The sequence below is a fragment of the Pseudophryne corroboree genome, chromosome 3, assembly GCF_028390025.1.
Source record: "Pseudophryne corroboree isolate aPseCor3 chromosome 3, aPseCor3.hap2, whole genome shotgun sequence".
Taxonomy (NCBI): domain Eukaryota; kingdom Metazoa; phylum Chordata; class Amphibia; order Anura; family Myobatrachidae; genus Pseudophryne; species Pseudophryne corroboree.
In genome coordinates, this window is record NC_086446.1 from 441,316,978 (window position 1) to 441,331,870 (window position 14,893).

The 14,893-nt window shown below is 46.0% G+C and overlaps 13 non-coding genes across 13 annotated transcripts; 5 read left to right on the plus strand and 8 right to left on the minus strand.

Moving 5' to 3' along the window:
- Window positions 1–8,658: 8,658 nt before the first annotated feature.
- Window positions 8,659–8,729, minus strand: TRNAG-GCC (transfer RNA glycine (anticodon GCC)). Its single transcript has one exon. It is a non-coding gene; the product is annotated as a tRNA-Gly (tRNA).
- Window positions 8,730–8,836: 107 nt separating this feature from the next.
- Window positions 8,837–8,909, plus strand: TRNAK-CUU (transfer RNA lysine (anticodon CUU)). Its single transcript has one exon. It is a non-coding gene; the product is annotated as a tRNA-Lys (tRNA).
- A 119-nt stretch (window positions 8,910–9,028) lies between these two features.
- Window positions 9,029–9,099, minus strand: TRNAG-GCC (transfer RNA glycine (anticodon GCC)). The gene has a single exon. It is a non-coding gene; the product is annotated as a tRNA-Gly (tRNA).
- A 421-nt stretch (window positions 9,100–9,520) lies between these two features.
- TRNAG-GCC (transfer RNA glycine (anticodon GCC)) lies at window positions 9,521–9,591 on the minus strand. Its single transcript has one exon. It is a non-coding gene; the product is annotated as a tRNA-Gly (tRNA).
- A 107-nt stretch (window positions 9,592–9,698) lies between these two features.
- TRNAK-CUU (transfer RNA lysine (anticodon CUU)) lies at window positions 9,699–9,771 on the plus strand. Its single transcript has one exon. It is a non-coding gene; the product is annotated as a tRNA-Lys (tRNA).
- Window positions 9,772–10,261: 490 nt separating this feature from the next.
- Window positions 10,262–10,332, minus strand: TRNAG-GCC (transfer RNA glycine (anticodon GCC)). Its single transcript has one exon. It is a non-coding gene; the product is annotated as a tRNA-Gly (tRNA).
- Window positions 10,333–11,003: 671 nt separating this feature from the next.
- Window positions 11,004–11,074, minus strand: TRNAG-GCC (transfer RNA glycine (anticodon GCC)). Its single transcript has one exon. It is a non-coding gene; the product is annotated as a tRNA-Gly (tRNA).
- A 112-nt stretch (window positions 11,075–11,186) lies between these two features.
- Window positions 11,187–11,259, plus strand: TRNAK-CUU (transfer RNA lysine (anticodon CUU)). Its single transcript has one exon. It is a non-coding gene; the product is annotated as a tRNA-Lys (tRNA).
- An 862-nt stretch (window positions 11,260–12,121) lies between these two features.
- Window positions 12,122–12,192, minus strand: TRNAG-GCC (transfer RNA glycine (anticodon GCC)). The gene has a single exon. It is a non-coding gene; the product is annotated as a tRNA-Gly (tRNA).
- A 107-nt stretch (window positions 12,193–12,299) lies between these two features.
- On the plus strand, window positions 12,300–12,372 carry TRNAK-CUU (transfer RNA lysine (anticodon CUU)). Its single transcript has one exon. It is a non-coding gene; the product is annotated as a tRNA-Lys (tRNA).
- A 1,222-nt stretch (window positions 12,373–13,594) lies between these two features.
- Window positions 13,595–13,665, minus strand: TRNAG-GCC (transfer RNA glycine (anticodon GCC)). Its single transcript has one exon. It is a non-coding gene; the product is annotated as a tRNA-Gly (tRNA).
- A 112-nt stretch (window positions 13,666–13,777) lies between these two features.
- On the plus strand, window positions 13,778–13,850 carry TRNAK-CUU (transfer RNA lysine (anticodon CUU)). Its single transcript has one exon. It is a non-coding gene; the product is annotated as a tRNA-Lys (tRNA).
- Window positions 13,851–14,711: 861 nt separating this feature from the next.
- On the minus strand, window positions 14,712–14,782 carry TRNAG-GCC (transfer RNA glycine (anticodon GCC)). Its single transcript has one exon. It is a non-coding gene; the product is annotated as a tRNA-Gly (tRNA).
- Between the last annotated feature and the right edge of the window lie 111 nt (window positions 14,783–14,893).

The window sequence follows — 14,893 nt, forward strand, 5'->3', positions numbered from 1 at the left end:
GCGGTCTGTGTGTAAAAGATGACAAGTATTGTAAAATACAAAAATTACAGTAATACTGTAGGAAACTAGTGTGTCTGTAACAAAAAGTAATTATTACCACTTCCGGAGCTCTCGGATGCAGCAGGTGGTGGTGGTGGTGGTGTTGGTACTGTGGGAAAAAAAATAACAGTACTGTAAGTGAAGCTGTCAATTTGAAACATGTACTGTACAGTATCCAGGACACATGTACAGTAGTGTAACAACGATGACAGTAGCACCAGAATTCTCGTTACACAATACCTGGCAGCGCAGCAGGTGGTGGTGGTGGTGGTGGTGGTGGTGGTGGTACTGTGGGAAAAAAAATAACAGTACTGTAAGTGAAGCTGTCAATTGGAAACATGTACTGTACAGTATCCAGGACACATGTACAGTAGTGTAACAACGATGACAGTAGCACCAGAATTCTCGTTACACAATACCTGGCAGCGCAGCAGGTGGTGGTGGTGGTGGTGGTGGTACTGTGGGAAAAAAAATAACAGTACTGTAAGTGAAGCTGTCAATTGGAAACATGTACTGTACAGTATCTAGGACACATGTACAGTAGTGTAACAACGATGACAGTAGCACCAGAATTCTCGTTACACAATACCTGGCAGCGCAGCAGGTGGTGGTGGTGGTGGTGGTGGTACTGTGGGAAAAAAAATAACAGTACTGTAAGTGAAGCTGTCAATTGGAAACATGTACTGTACAGTATCCAGGACACATGTACAGTAGTGTAACAACGATGACAGTAGCACCAGAATTCTCGTTACACAATACCTGGCAGCGCAGCAGGTGGTGGTGGTGGTGGTGGTGGTGGTGGTACTGTGGGAAAAAAAATAACAGTACTGTAAGTGAAGCTGTCAATTGGAAACATGTACTGTACAGTATCCAGGACACATGTACAGTAGTGTAACAACGATGACAGTAGCACCAGAATTCTCGTTACACAATACCTGGCAGCGCAGCAGGTGGTGGTGGTGGTGGTGGTGGTACTGTGGGAAAAAAAATAACAGTACTGTAAGTGAAGCTGTCAATTGGAAACATGTACTGCACAGTATCCAGGACACATGTACAGTAGTGTAACAACGATGACAGTAGCACCAGAATTCTCGTTACACAATACCTGGCAGCGCAGCAGGTGGTGGTGGTGGTGGTGGTGGTGGTGGTACTGTGGGAAAAAAAATAACAGTTCTGTAAGTGAAGCTGTCAATTTGAAACATGTACTGTACAGTATCCAGGACACATGTACAGTAGTGTAACGATGACAGTCACACCAGAATTCTCGTTACACAATACCTGGCAGCGCAGCAGGTGGTGGTGGTGGTGGTGGTGGTGGTGGTACTGTGGGAAAAAAAATAACAGTACTGTAAGTGAAGCTGTCAATTTGAAACATGTACTGCACAGTATCCAAGACACATGTACAGTAGTGTAACAACGATGACAGTAGCACCAGAATTCTCGTTACACAATACCTGGCAGCGCAGCAGGTGGTGGTGGTGGTGGTACTGTGGGAAAAAAATAACAGTACTGTAAGTGAAGCTGTCAATTGGAAACATGTACTGCACAGTATCCAGGACACATGTACAGTAGTGTAACAACGATGACAGTAGCACCAGAATTCTCGTTACACAATACCTGGCAGCGCAGCAGGTGGTGGTGGTGGTGGTGGTGGTACTGTGGGAAAAAAAATAACAGTACTGTAAGTGAAGCTGTCAATTTGAAACATGTACTGTACAGTATCCAGGACACATGTACAGTAGTGTAACAACGATGACAGTAGCACCAGAATTCTCGTTACACAATACCTGGCAGCGCAGCAGGTGGTGGTGGTGGTGGTACTGTGGGAAAAAAAATAACAGTACTGTAAGTGAAGCTGTCAATTTGAAACATGTACTGCACAGTATCCAGGACCAAAAAGGGGTCCGGCCAATAAACAATCTGCATCAGAGAAGCAAGATACAGTATGCTTAAAGTATACAGTACTATATACTAGATCGCCAACAAACGTAAATGAACAAACAACTATCACTGGAATTTACCATCCTCATCCCGTAGCGAAGCACGGGTATTCAGCTATCTACAATGTTATTTATACTTTGTGTTTAATATTTACATTTAGTTTTGTAAACAGACATTCTTAACATTAACGGATTGCAGCGAGTTATCTGTGATGGTCAGGACAGGGGGTTGGGACTATAGAAATCACTATGTACTGTACACTACTGTATTTGACAATACTTACCAGCTTGGCGGCGCCTGTCCCGCCTCCTGTGACGTCGTGCTACCAGCCCTGTAAAAATATATATACAGTATAATGGCAGCATACTGTACAGCCAATGAAATTCAACATTGACAGCATCTTTATGACATCACAATAAATGGAATTGTTCATTCTAGTACCCTGCACCTAATCACTCAGGAGGGCATAGTGTACTGTACTGTCTTCAAAACTTAAGGGGCACATTTCTAAATGTGACATACAGTACACTTACAGTATCGCTACAGTACAGTAGGTCCAGGGTATTAGACAGAACACTACCTTTATAGACATTGTAACACACATAAGCATTGCCCTTATAAACATTATGACACACATCAGCATGCAGCCCTCCCACCCTTAACCATCTCAGTACTGTTCATTACATTACAAATTGATTTCATGACAGATGATGCAGTACTCACCTGAATTCATCTTATTCACGTCATGTCACAGTAGTGCAGTTTATTCACGTCACAGTACTGTCCTTGATTCACGTTGTGTCACACAGTAGAGCACCGTATTCACGTCACAGTATTGTCCTTGATTCACGTTGTGTCACACAGTAGAGCACCGTATTCACGTCACAGTACTGTCCTTGATTCACGTTGTGTCACACAGTAGAGCACCGTATTCACGTCACAGTACTGTCCTTGATTCACGTTGTGTCACACAGTAGAGCACCTTATTCACGTCACAGTACTGTCCTTGATTCACGTTGTGTCACACAGTAGAGCACCGTATTCACGTCACAGTACTGTCCTTGATTCACGTTGTGTCACACAGTAGAGCACCTTATTCACGTTACTGTACGTCACAGTAGTGCAGTAGTATATCCACATTACGTCACAAAGTAGAGATCTGCCAGTCATGAACCTTATGCAAGAGTAATGCACGTCAGAACACATTAGGCCACTGTAACATCCCTTAGAATAATTTCTGCCAAAGTAACATCCCTTAGAACACTGTACTATCTGAAACACAAATTTCGGCACACTGCAATTAAACCACACAATGCACTGCACGACTGCGTGATATGACAAACTGCACATTTCCCTGCAAAATATGATACAATGTACACTACACAAAAAACTGCAATTACCACATGTGTATACAGTACACTGCACGACAGTGCTGGCCCTAGCCAGGTACAGATACAGCCGCAGTCACGCAAAATATAGGCATGCCGCATATCATTTTAATCAGCAGAAGCTGCTGGTGCCCCTAAGCATAGCAAATGCCCTAGGCATTTGCCTACTGTAGTTTGCCTATGCCTAAGGCCGGCTCTGCTGCACGATGTGATTCACTATGTATTACACTCACTGCACAATACCATATTCTGAATGTACACTGCATGACACGCTGCAATTACGCAGCACGATACACTGTGATACATTGCATATACTGTACACTGCATGATACTGTACACTGCACAATCGTAGACCACCTGGATTGTAAAGAACTACTGTATATACACAAGTTTAAAAAAATAACAATTGTTTTTGTAAAACGCATGTCGATCTTTTTCCATGTCAACTTAACGACCATGTCAACCTACAGTAACTGGTGTCAACCAATTTCAAAAGCCGCACCATCTAGGTCGACGCAAAAAAACAAATTGACCTTTTGACCCGGGTTAACGTTTTGTCCTTGTTTAACCATTTGTTTACCACAAATACTGTACAGTGCTGTATAGACCGGATACCTGCTGCTACAGCAGCCCCTGCTATAATGTACTGTACCTGTAACTACAGTAACTTAAAGTACAGTAATCTACAGTAATGTACTGTACTTACAATCCCTTATGGCCTGCAGGCGTCGTGGGGTCCGCCTCACGAGGTCACTCCACCTCCTCTGGAGAGACCTCACCGTTCTCCTCCGGTTGTAGGTCCGGAGGATATCCCTGCTGGCCCTCCTATATGCCCTTACTTTCTCCTCGTTGCTGGCGAGAGTTCTGTCCCGCCAGCGAACGAGGAGACGCAGCTCACCCATAGCATAGGGACGGTCACGTACAGGTACTACAGGTACAGCAGCCATGCTTATGCTCAATGAGCGATCCAGACGTCGTGCGTCTCAGACGTCGTGCGTCTCAGGCGTCGTGCGTCTCAGACGTCGTGCGTCTCAGGCGTCGTGCGTTCCAGGCATTCAACGTACAGTACTGTAGTTACTGTACTTTGTGACAGTTTCCCTTAGTTTTACATATGCCCTTTCTTTGACCACAGTATTTTCCACTGTCTTGCCCTACGCCCTTCCCTCCTGGGAGCCTTCACAGGTCTTATGCTATACACAAATACCGAAGATGCACAGTCCGTCAGAATACACTCATTTCATTCACGCTGTTTGGGTGCATTTAGCGTAAAGAATCGCTCCTGCAGATGTACTTTGATTTATGTGAAACCTGTGTGCATCCTTCCATTGACTGTCTTACAATGGAAATAAAATAATACAGTGCATTATTACAGAAAAAAAAAAAAAAAAAAAGAAAGAAAGCACATCATGTCTTGAACCCTGGACCCCCAGTGAGGGAGGTGGGAGCCTTCACCCCTAGCCCACGACGCCTCATGAGAGATTTCTAATTTCATGTGTGAAAGTACTGCAAACAGCGCCCGGCCCTCGCCCCATTGCTGTTGGTTTATGCCTTAGAGGACTCGGACGCTCGCATTTGTAAAGCACGGTGTTTTCCTCCGCCTCCTGCTAGCCTGTTGCCCTTCCCCCATGGGAGCCTGCACAGATCATGCAGTAGACAGGGAGGGAATGCAGGTCATGTGCAATACACAAACGCCCACTGTAGTACTACTGTATTTTGCTCACTTACAGTACCGTACTGTAGGTTGCATTTAGCGTAAAGAATCGCTCCTGCAGATGTACTTTGATTTATGTGAAACCTGTGTGCATCCTTCCATTGGATGTACTGTATTGGAGAGAAAAAAAAAAATGTTAAAGTGAATGTCACGGGAACACATTAAAAATAAGGTTGGCACTTCCTTCCCATTGGTGTTGGTTTACAGTATGCCGTAGTGTACTCGGACGCTCATGTACAGTAATTGCATTTCAAAGGCACAGTATTTTCCATCGTCTCCCCCCTACCCCCATCGCCCTTCCCCCCTGGGGGCCTGCACAGGGAGGAAATTCAGGTCCTGTGCAATGCACAAACGCTGAAGATCTACAGTACTGTTTTGCTTAGTTGGTAGCGCCAGAATACACTCATTTCATTCACGCTGTTTGGGTGCATTTAGCGTAAAGAATCGCTCCTGCAGATGTACTTTGATTTATGTGAAACCTGTGTGCATCCTTCCATTGACTGTCTTACAATGGAAATAAAATAATACAGTGCATTATTACAGAAAAAAAAAAAAAAAAAAAGAAAGAAAGCACATCATGTCTCGAACCCTGGACCCCCAGTGAGGGAGGTGGGAGCCTTCACCCCTAGCCCACGACGCCTCATGAGAGATTTCTAATTTCATGTGTGAAAGTACTGCAAACAGCGCCCGGCCCTCGCCCCATTGCTGTTGGTTTATGCCTTAGAGGACTCGGACGCTCGCATTTGTAAAGCACGGTGTTTTCCTCCGCCTCCTGCTAGCCTGTTGCCCTTCCCCCATGGGAGCCTGCACAGATCATGCAGTAGACAGGGAGGGAATGCAGGTCATGTGCAATACACAAACGCCCACTGTAGTACTACTGTATTTTGCTCACTTACAGTACCGTACTGTAGGTTGCATTTAGCGTAAAGAATCGCTCCTGCAGATGTACTTTGATTTATGTGAAACCTGTGTGCATCCTTCCATTGGATGTACTGTATTGGAGAGAAAAAAAAAATGTTAAAGTGAATGTCACGGGAACACATTAAAAATAAGGTTGGCACTTCCTTCCCATTGGTGTTGGTTTACAGTATGCCGTAGTGTACTCGGACGCTCATGTACAGTAATTGCATTTCAAAGGCACAGTATTTTCCATCGTCTCCCCCCTACCCCCATCGCCCTTCCCCCCTGGGGGCCTGCACAGGGAGGAAATTCAGGTCCTGTGCAATGCACAAACGCTGAAGATCTACAGTACTGTTTTGCTTAGTTGGTAGCGCCAGAATACACTCATTTCATTCACGCTGTTTGGGTGCATTTAGCGTAAAGAATCGCTCCTGCAGATGTACTTTGATTTATGTGAAACCTGTGTGCATCCTTCCATTGACTGTCTTACAATGGAAATAAAATAATACAGTGCATTATTACAGAAAAAAAAAAAAAAAAAAGAAAGAAAGCACATCATGTCTCGAACCCTGGACCCCCAGTGAGGGAGGTGGGAGCCTTCACCCCTAGCCCACGACGCCTCATGAGAGATTTCTAATTTCATGTGTGAAAGTACTGCAAACAGCGCCCGGCCCTCGCCCCATTGCTGTTGGTTTATGCCTTAGAGGACTCGGACGCTCGCATTTGTAAAGCACGGTGTTTTCCTCCGCCTCCTGCTAGCCTGTTGCCCTTCCCCCATGGGAGCCTGCACAGATCATGCAGTAGACAGGGAGGGAATGCAGGTCATGTGCAATACACAAACGCCCACTGTAGTACTACTGTATTTTGCTCACTTACAGTACCGTACTGTAGGTTGCATTTAGCGTAAAGAATCGCTCCTGCAGATGTACTTTGATTTATGTGAAACCTGTGTGCATCCTTCCATTGGATGTACTGTATTGGAGAGAAAAAAAAAAATGTTAAAGTGAATGTCACGGGAACACATTAAAAATAAGGTTGGCACTTCCTTCCCATTGGTGTTGGTTTACAGTATGCCGTAGTGTACTCGGACGCTCATGTACAGTAATTGCATTTCAAAGGCACAGTATTTTCCATCGTCTCCCCCCTACCCCCATCGCCCTTCCCCCCTGGGGGCCTGCACAGGGAGGAAATTCAGGTCCTGTGCAATGCACAAACGCTGAAGATCTACAGTACTGTTTTGCTTAGTTGGTAGCGCCAGAATACACTCATTTCATTCACGCTGTTTGGGTGCATTTAGCGTAAAGAATCGCTCCTGCAGATGTACTTTGATTTATGTGAAACCTGTGTGCATCCTTCCATTGACTGTCTTACAATGGAAATAAAATAATACAGTGCATTATTACAGAAAAAAAAAAAAAAAAAAAAGAAAGAAAGCACATCATGTCTCGAACCCTGGACCCCCAGTGAGGGAGGTGGGAGCCTTCACCCCTAGCCCACGACGCCTCATGAGAGATTTCTAATTTCATGTGTGAAAGTACTGCAAACAGCGCCCGGCCCTCGCCCCATTGCTGTTGGTTTATGCCTTAGAGGACTCGGACGCTCGCATTTGTAAAGCACAGTGTTTTCCTCCGCCTCCTGCTAGTCCTCCATTCCCATTATGCATTAGCGAACTCAGACGCTCATATATTTTATATTTTAAAAAGCACGGTGTTTATACATTGTACTGTACATTATTCCTTTTACACAATTACTGTAGTTGCGTCTCCATACACATACAGTACTGTACTCCATACTTTTTCCACCGCTTCCCGTTACGCCTACAGTATTGCCAGAGCTGTAGATCAATCCGCCGCTATACTGTACGATCGAAAGTACTGGATTAGTGGAGCATTAGCCACACAGTGGTGGAGATGTGTAATGCATGATGAGTATCTAGATCGTCTCAACGCGCCTGCCTGTGATTAAACTCAGCTATCGCCTTAGCGTGGCTAAACGCCCGTCTCGGCGGAGAAACAGTCAAGATAAAGTTGGCTACATCTGTACTTTAGTGTATAAAACAAAGCAGGAGTGTCAGGATGCCTTGCCTTGCCATCACCTCCAAGCCTACGTAACCAAGCCCGACTAGCACAGTCGCTAGAGCATAAGACTATTAATCTTAGGGTCATGTATTTGAGCTCCATGTTGGGCAGTTGTTTTTTTCTCTTCCTGTACCATTGTATGTGGAACAGTGTATACTTGCATCACCACAACGCAAATGGCTGTCCTCACTTTCACAAAATGCACTGCCCTATCAGCAAAAACTCAGGAATGTATTGACCGGGAATTGAACCCGGTCTCCCACGTGGCCGGCTAGATTTCTACCACTGAACCACCAATGATCCACAGATGCTTAATTTTAGACTTACTCATGTACTTTAGTGTACAAAACAAAGCAGGAGAGTCAGGATGCCTTGCCTTGCCATCACCACAACTCCTCGGTTACCAAGCATTGCTAACTCAGTCCGTAAAGCATGAGACTCTTAATCTCAGGGTCGTGGGTTCGAGCTCCACATTGGGTGGATGTTTTTTTTCTTTTCCTGTACCATTGTATGTGGAACACTGTCAACTTGCCCCACCACAGCGCAAATGGCTGTCCTCACTTTCACAAAATGCACTGCCATATCAGCAAAAGCTCAGGACTGCATTGGCCGGGAATCGAACCCAGGCCTCCCGCGTGGCAGGCGAGAATTCTACCACTGAACCACCAATGCTCCACAGATACTTAATTTTACACTTACTCGTGTACTTTAGTGTATGAAATAAAGCAGGAGTGTCAGGATGCCTTGCCTTGCCATCACCTCCATACATTCTCAACCAAGCCTGGCTAGCTCAGTCGGTAGAGCATGAGACTCTTAATCTCAGGGTCGTGGGTTCAAGCCCCACGTTGGGCGGATGTTTTTTCTTTTCCTGTACCATTGTATGTGGAACACTGTATACTTGCACCACCACAGCGCAAATGGCTGTCCACACTTTCACAAAATGCACTGCCATATCAGCAAAAATTCAGGACTGCATTGGCCGGAAATCGAACCCGGGCCTCCCGCGTGGCAGGCGAGAATTCTACCACTGAACCACCAATGCTCCACAGATACTTAACTTTACACTTACTCGTGTACTTTAGTGTATGAAATAAAGCAGGAGTGTCAGGATGCCTTGCCTCCCACGTGGCCGGCTAGATTTCTACCACTGAACCACCAATGATCCACAGATGCTTAATTTTAGACTTACTCATGTACTTTAGTGTACAAAACAAAGCAGGAGAGTCAGGATGCCTTGCCTTGCCATCACCACAACTCCTCGGTTACCAAGCATTGCTAACTCAGTCGGTAAAGCATGAGACTCTTAATCTCAGGGTCGTGGGTTCGAGCCCCACATTGGGCAGATGTTATTTTTCTTTTCCTGTACCATTGTATGTGGAACACTGTCAACTTGCACCACCACAGCGCAAATGGCTGTCCTCACTTTCACAAAATGCACTGCCATATCAGCAAAAATTCAGGACTGCATTGGCCGGAAATCGAACCCGGGCCTCCTGCGTGGCAGGCGAGAATTCTACCACTGAACCACCAATGCTCCACAGATACTTAACTTTACACTTACTCGTGTACTTTAGTGTATGAAATAAAGCAGGAGTGTCAGAATGCCTTGCCTTGCCGTCACCTCCATACATTCTCAACCAAGCCTGGCTAGCTCAGTCGGTAGAGCATGAGACTCTTAATCTCAGGCTCGTGGGTTCGAGCCCCACGTTGGGTGGATGTTTTTTCTTTTCCTGTACCATTGTATGTGGAACACTGTCAACTTGCACCACCACAGCGCAAATGGCTGTCCTCACTTTCACAAAATACACTGCCATATCAGCAAAAACTCAGGACTGCATTGGCCGGGAATCGATTCCGGGCCTCATTAGTGGCAGGCGAGAATTCTACCACTGAACCAACAATGCTCCACAGATGCCTAATTTTACACTTACTCATGTACTTTAGTGTATTAAACAAAGCAGGAGTGTCAGGATGCCTTGCCTTGCCATCACCTCCAAGCCTACGTAACCAAGCCCGACTAGCACAGTCGCTAGAGCATAAGACTATTAATCTTAGGGTCATGTATTTGAGCTCCATGTCGGGCAGTTGTTTTTTTCTCTTCCTTTACCATTGTATGTGGAACAGTGTATACTTGCATCACCACAGCGCAAATGGCTGTCCTCACTTTCACAAAATGCACTGCCATATCAGCAAAAACCCAGGACTGCATTGGCCGGGAATCGAACCCGGGCCTCCCGCGTGGCAGGCAAGAATTCTACCACTGAACCACCAATGCTCCACAGGTACTTAATTTTACACTTACTCATGTACTTTAGTGTATAAAACAAAGCAGGAGTGTCAGGATGCCTTGCCTTGCCATCACCTCCAAGCCTACGTAACCAAGCCCGACTAGCACAGTCGCTAGAGTATAAGACTATTAATCTTAGGGTCATGTATTTGAGCTCCATGTTGGGCACTTGTTTTTTTCTCTTTCTATACCATTGTATGTGGAACAGTGTATACTTGCATCACCACAGCGCAAATGGCTGTCCTCACTTTCACAAAATGCACTGCCCTATCAGCAAAAACTCAGGAATGTATTGACCGGGAATTGAACCCGGCCTCCCACGTGGCCGGCTAGATTTCTACCACTGAACCACCAATGATCCACAGATGTTTAATTTTAGACTTACTCATGTACTTTAGTGTACAAAACAAAGCAGGAGAGTCAGGATGCCTTGCCTTGCCATCACCACAACTCCTCGGTTACCAAGCATTGCTAACTCAGTCGGTAAAGCATGAGACTCTTAATCTCAGGGTCGTGGGTTCGAGCCCCACATTGGGCGGATGTTTTTTTTCTTTTCCTGTACCATTGTATGTGGAACACTGTCAACTTGCACCACCACAGCGCAAATGGCTGTCCTCACTTTCACAAAATGCACTGCCATATCAGCAAAAACTCAGGATTGCATTGGCCGGGAATCGAACCCGGGCCTCCCGCGTGGCAGGCGAGAATTCTACCACTGAACCACCAATGCTCCACAGATACTTAATTTTACACTTACTCGTGTACTTTAGTGTATGAAACAAAGCAGAAGTGTCAGGATGCCTTGCCTTGCCTTGCCATCACCTCCATACATTCGTAACCAAGCCAGGCTAGCTCAGTCGGTAGAGCATGAGACTCTTAATCTCAGGGTCGTGGGTTCGACACCCACGTTGGGCGGATGTTTTTTCTTTTCCTGTACCATTGTATGTGGAACACTGTATACTTGCACCACCACAGCGCAAATGGCTGTCCTCACTTTCACAAAATACACTGCCATATCAGCAAAAACTCAGGACTGCAATGGCCGGGAATCGATTCCGGGCCTCACGCGTGGCAGGCGAGAATTCTACCACTGAACCACCAATGCTCCACAGATGCCTAATTTTACACTTACTCATGTACTTTAGTGTATAAAACAAAGCAGGAGTGTCAGGATGCCTTGCCTTGCCATCACCCCCAAGCCTACGTAACCAAGCCCGACTAGCACAGTCGCTAGAGCATAAGACTATTAATCTTAGGGTCATGTAATTGAGCTCCATGTTGGGCAGTTGTTTTTTTCTCTTCCTGTACCATTGTATGTGGAACAGTGTATACTTGCATCACCACAGCGCAAATGGCTGTCCTCACTTTCACAAAATGCACTGCCCTATCAGCAAAAACTCAGGAATGTATTGACCGGGAATTGAACCCGGCCTCCCACGTGGCCGGCTAGATTTCTACCACTGAACCACCAATGATCCACAGATGCTTAATTTTAGACTTACTCATGTACTTTAGTGTACAAAACAAAGCAGGAGAGTCAGGATGCCTTGCCTTGCCATCACCACAACTCCTCGGTTACCAAGCATTGCTAACTCAATCGGTAAAGCATGAGACTCTTAATCTCAGGGTCGTGGGTACGAGCCCCACATTGGGTGGATGTTTTTTTTTCATTTCCTGTACCATTGTATGTGGAACACTGTCAACTTGCCCCACCACAGCGCAAATGGCTGTCCTCACTTTCACAAAATACACTGCCATATCAGCAAAAACTCAGGACTGCATTGGCCGGGAATCGAACCCAGGCCTCCCGCGTGGCAGGTGAGAATTCTACCACTGAACCACCAATGCTCCACGGATACTTAATTTTACACTTACTCGTGTACTTTAGTGTATGAAATAAAGCAGGAGTGTCAGGATTCCTTGCCTTGCCATCACCTCCATACATTCTCAACAAAGCCTGGCTAGCTCAGTCGGTAGAGCATGAGACTCTTAATGTCAGGATCGTGGGTTCGAGCCCCACGTTGGGCGGATGTTTTTTCTTTTCCTGTACCATTGTATGTGGAACACTGTATACTTGCACCACCACAGCGCAAATGGCTGTCCTCACTTTCACAAAATGCACTGCCCTATCAGCAAAAACTCAGGAATGTATTGACCGGGAATTGAACCCGGCCTCCCACGTGGCCGGCTAGATTTCTACCACTGAACCACCAATGATCCACAGATGCTTAATTTTAGACTTACTCATGTACAAAACAAAGCAGGAGAGTCAGGATGCCTTGCCTTGCCATCACCACAACTCCTCGGTTACCAAGCATTGCTAACTCAGTCGGTAAAGCATGAGACTCTTAATCTCAGGGTCGTGGGTTCGAGCCCCACATTGGTTGGATGTTTTTTTTCTTTTCCTGTACCATTGTATGTGGAACACTGTCAACTTGCACCACCACAACGCAAATGGCTGTCCTCACTTTCACAAAATACACTGCCATATCAGCAAAAACTCAGGACTGCATTGGCCGGGAATCGATTCCGGGCCTCACGAGTGGCAGGCGAGAATTCTACCACTGAACCACCAATGCTCCACAGATGCCTAATTTTACACTTACTCATGTACTTTAGTGTATAAAACAAAGCAGGAGTGTCAGGATGCCTTGCCTTGCCATCACCTCCAAGCCTACGTAACCAAGCCCGACTAGCACAGTCGCTAGAGCATAAGACTATTAATCTTAGGGTCATGTATTTGAGCTCCATGTTGGGCAGTTGTTTTTTTCTCTTCCTTTACCATTGTATGTGGAACAGTGTATACTTGCATCACCACAGCGCAAATGGCTGTCCTCACTTTCACAAAATGCACTGCCCTATCAGCAAAAACTCAGGAATGTATTGACCGGGAATTGAACCCGGCCTCCCACGTGGCCGGCTAGATTTCTACCACTGAACCACCAATGATCCACAGATGCTTAATTTTAGACTTACTCATGTACTTTAGTGTACAAAACAAAGCAGGAGAGTCAGGATGCCTTGCCTTGCCATCACCACAACTCCTTGGTTACCAAGCATTGCTAACTCAGTCGGTAAAGCATGAGACTCTTAATCTCAGGGTCGTGGGTTCGAGCCCCACATTGGGCGGATGTTTTTTTTCTTTTCCTGTACCATTGTATGTGGAACACTGTCAACTTGCACCACCACAGCGCAAATGGCTGTCCTCACTTTCACAAAATGCACTGCCATATCAGCAAAAACTCAGGACTGCATTGGCCGGGAATCGAACCCGGGCCTCCCGCGTGGCAGGCGAGAATTCTACCACTGAACCACCAATGCTCCACAGGTACTTAATTTTACACTTACTCGTGTACTTTAGTGTATGAAACAAAGCAGGAGTGTCAGGATGCCTTGCCTTGCCTTGCCATCACCTCCATACATTCACAACCAAGCCTGGCTAGCTCAGTCGGTAGAGCATGAGACTCTTAATCACAGGGTCGTGGGTTCGAGCCCCACGTTGGGCGGATGTTTTTTCTTTTCCTGTACCATTGCATGTGGAGCACTGTATCCTTGCACCACCACAGCGCAAATGGCTGTCCTCACTTTCACAAAATACACTGCCATATCAGCAAAAACTCAGGACTGCATTGGCCGGGAATCGGTTCCGGGCCTCACGCGTGGCAGGCGAGAATTCTACCACTGAACCACCAATGCTCCACAGATGCCTAATTTTACACTTACTCATGTACTTTAGTGTATAAAACAAAGCAGGAGTGTCAGGATGCCTTGCCTTGCCATCACCTCCAAGCCTACGTAACCAAGCCCGACTAGCACAGTCGCTAGAGCATAAGACTATTAATCTTAGGGTCATATATTTGAGCTCCATGTTGGGCAGTTGTTTTTTTCTCTTCCTTTACCATTGTATGTGGAACAGTGTATACTTGCATCACCACAGCGCAAATGGCTGTCCTCACTTTCACAAAATGCACTGCCCTATCAGCAAAAACTCAGGAATGTATTGACCGGGAATTGAACCCGGCCTCCCACGTGGCCGGCTAGATTTCTACCACTGAACCACCAATGATCCACAGATGCTTAATTTTAGACTTACTCATGTACTTTAGTGTACAAAACAAAGCAGGAGAGTCAGGATGCCTTGCCTTGCCATCACCACAACTCCTCGGTTACCAAGCATTGCTAACTCAGTCGGTAAAGCATGAGACTCTTAATCTCAGTGTCGTGGGTTCGAGCCCCACATTGGGCGGATGTTTTTTTTCTTTTCCTGTACCATTGTATGTGGAACACTGTCAACTTGCACCACCACAGCGCAAATGGCTGTCCTCACTTTCACAAAATGCACTGCCATATCAGCAAAAACTCAGGACTGCATTGGCCGGGAATCGAACCCGGGCCTCCCGCGTGGCAGGCGAGAATTCTACCACTGAACCACCAATGCTCCACAGATACTTAATTTTACACTTACTCGTGTACTTTAGTGTATGAAACAAAGCAGGAGTGTCAGGATGCCTTGCCTTGCCTTGCAATCACCTCCATACATTCGCAACCA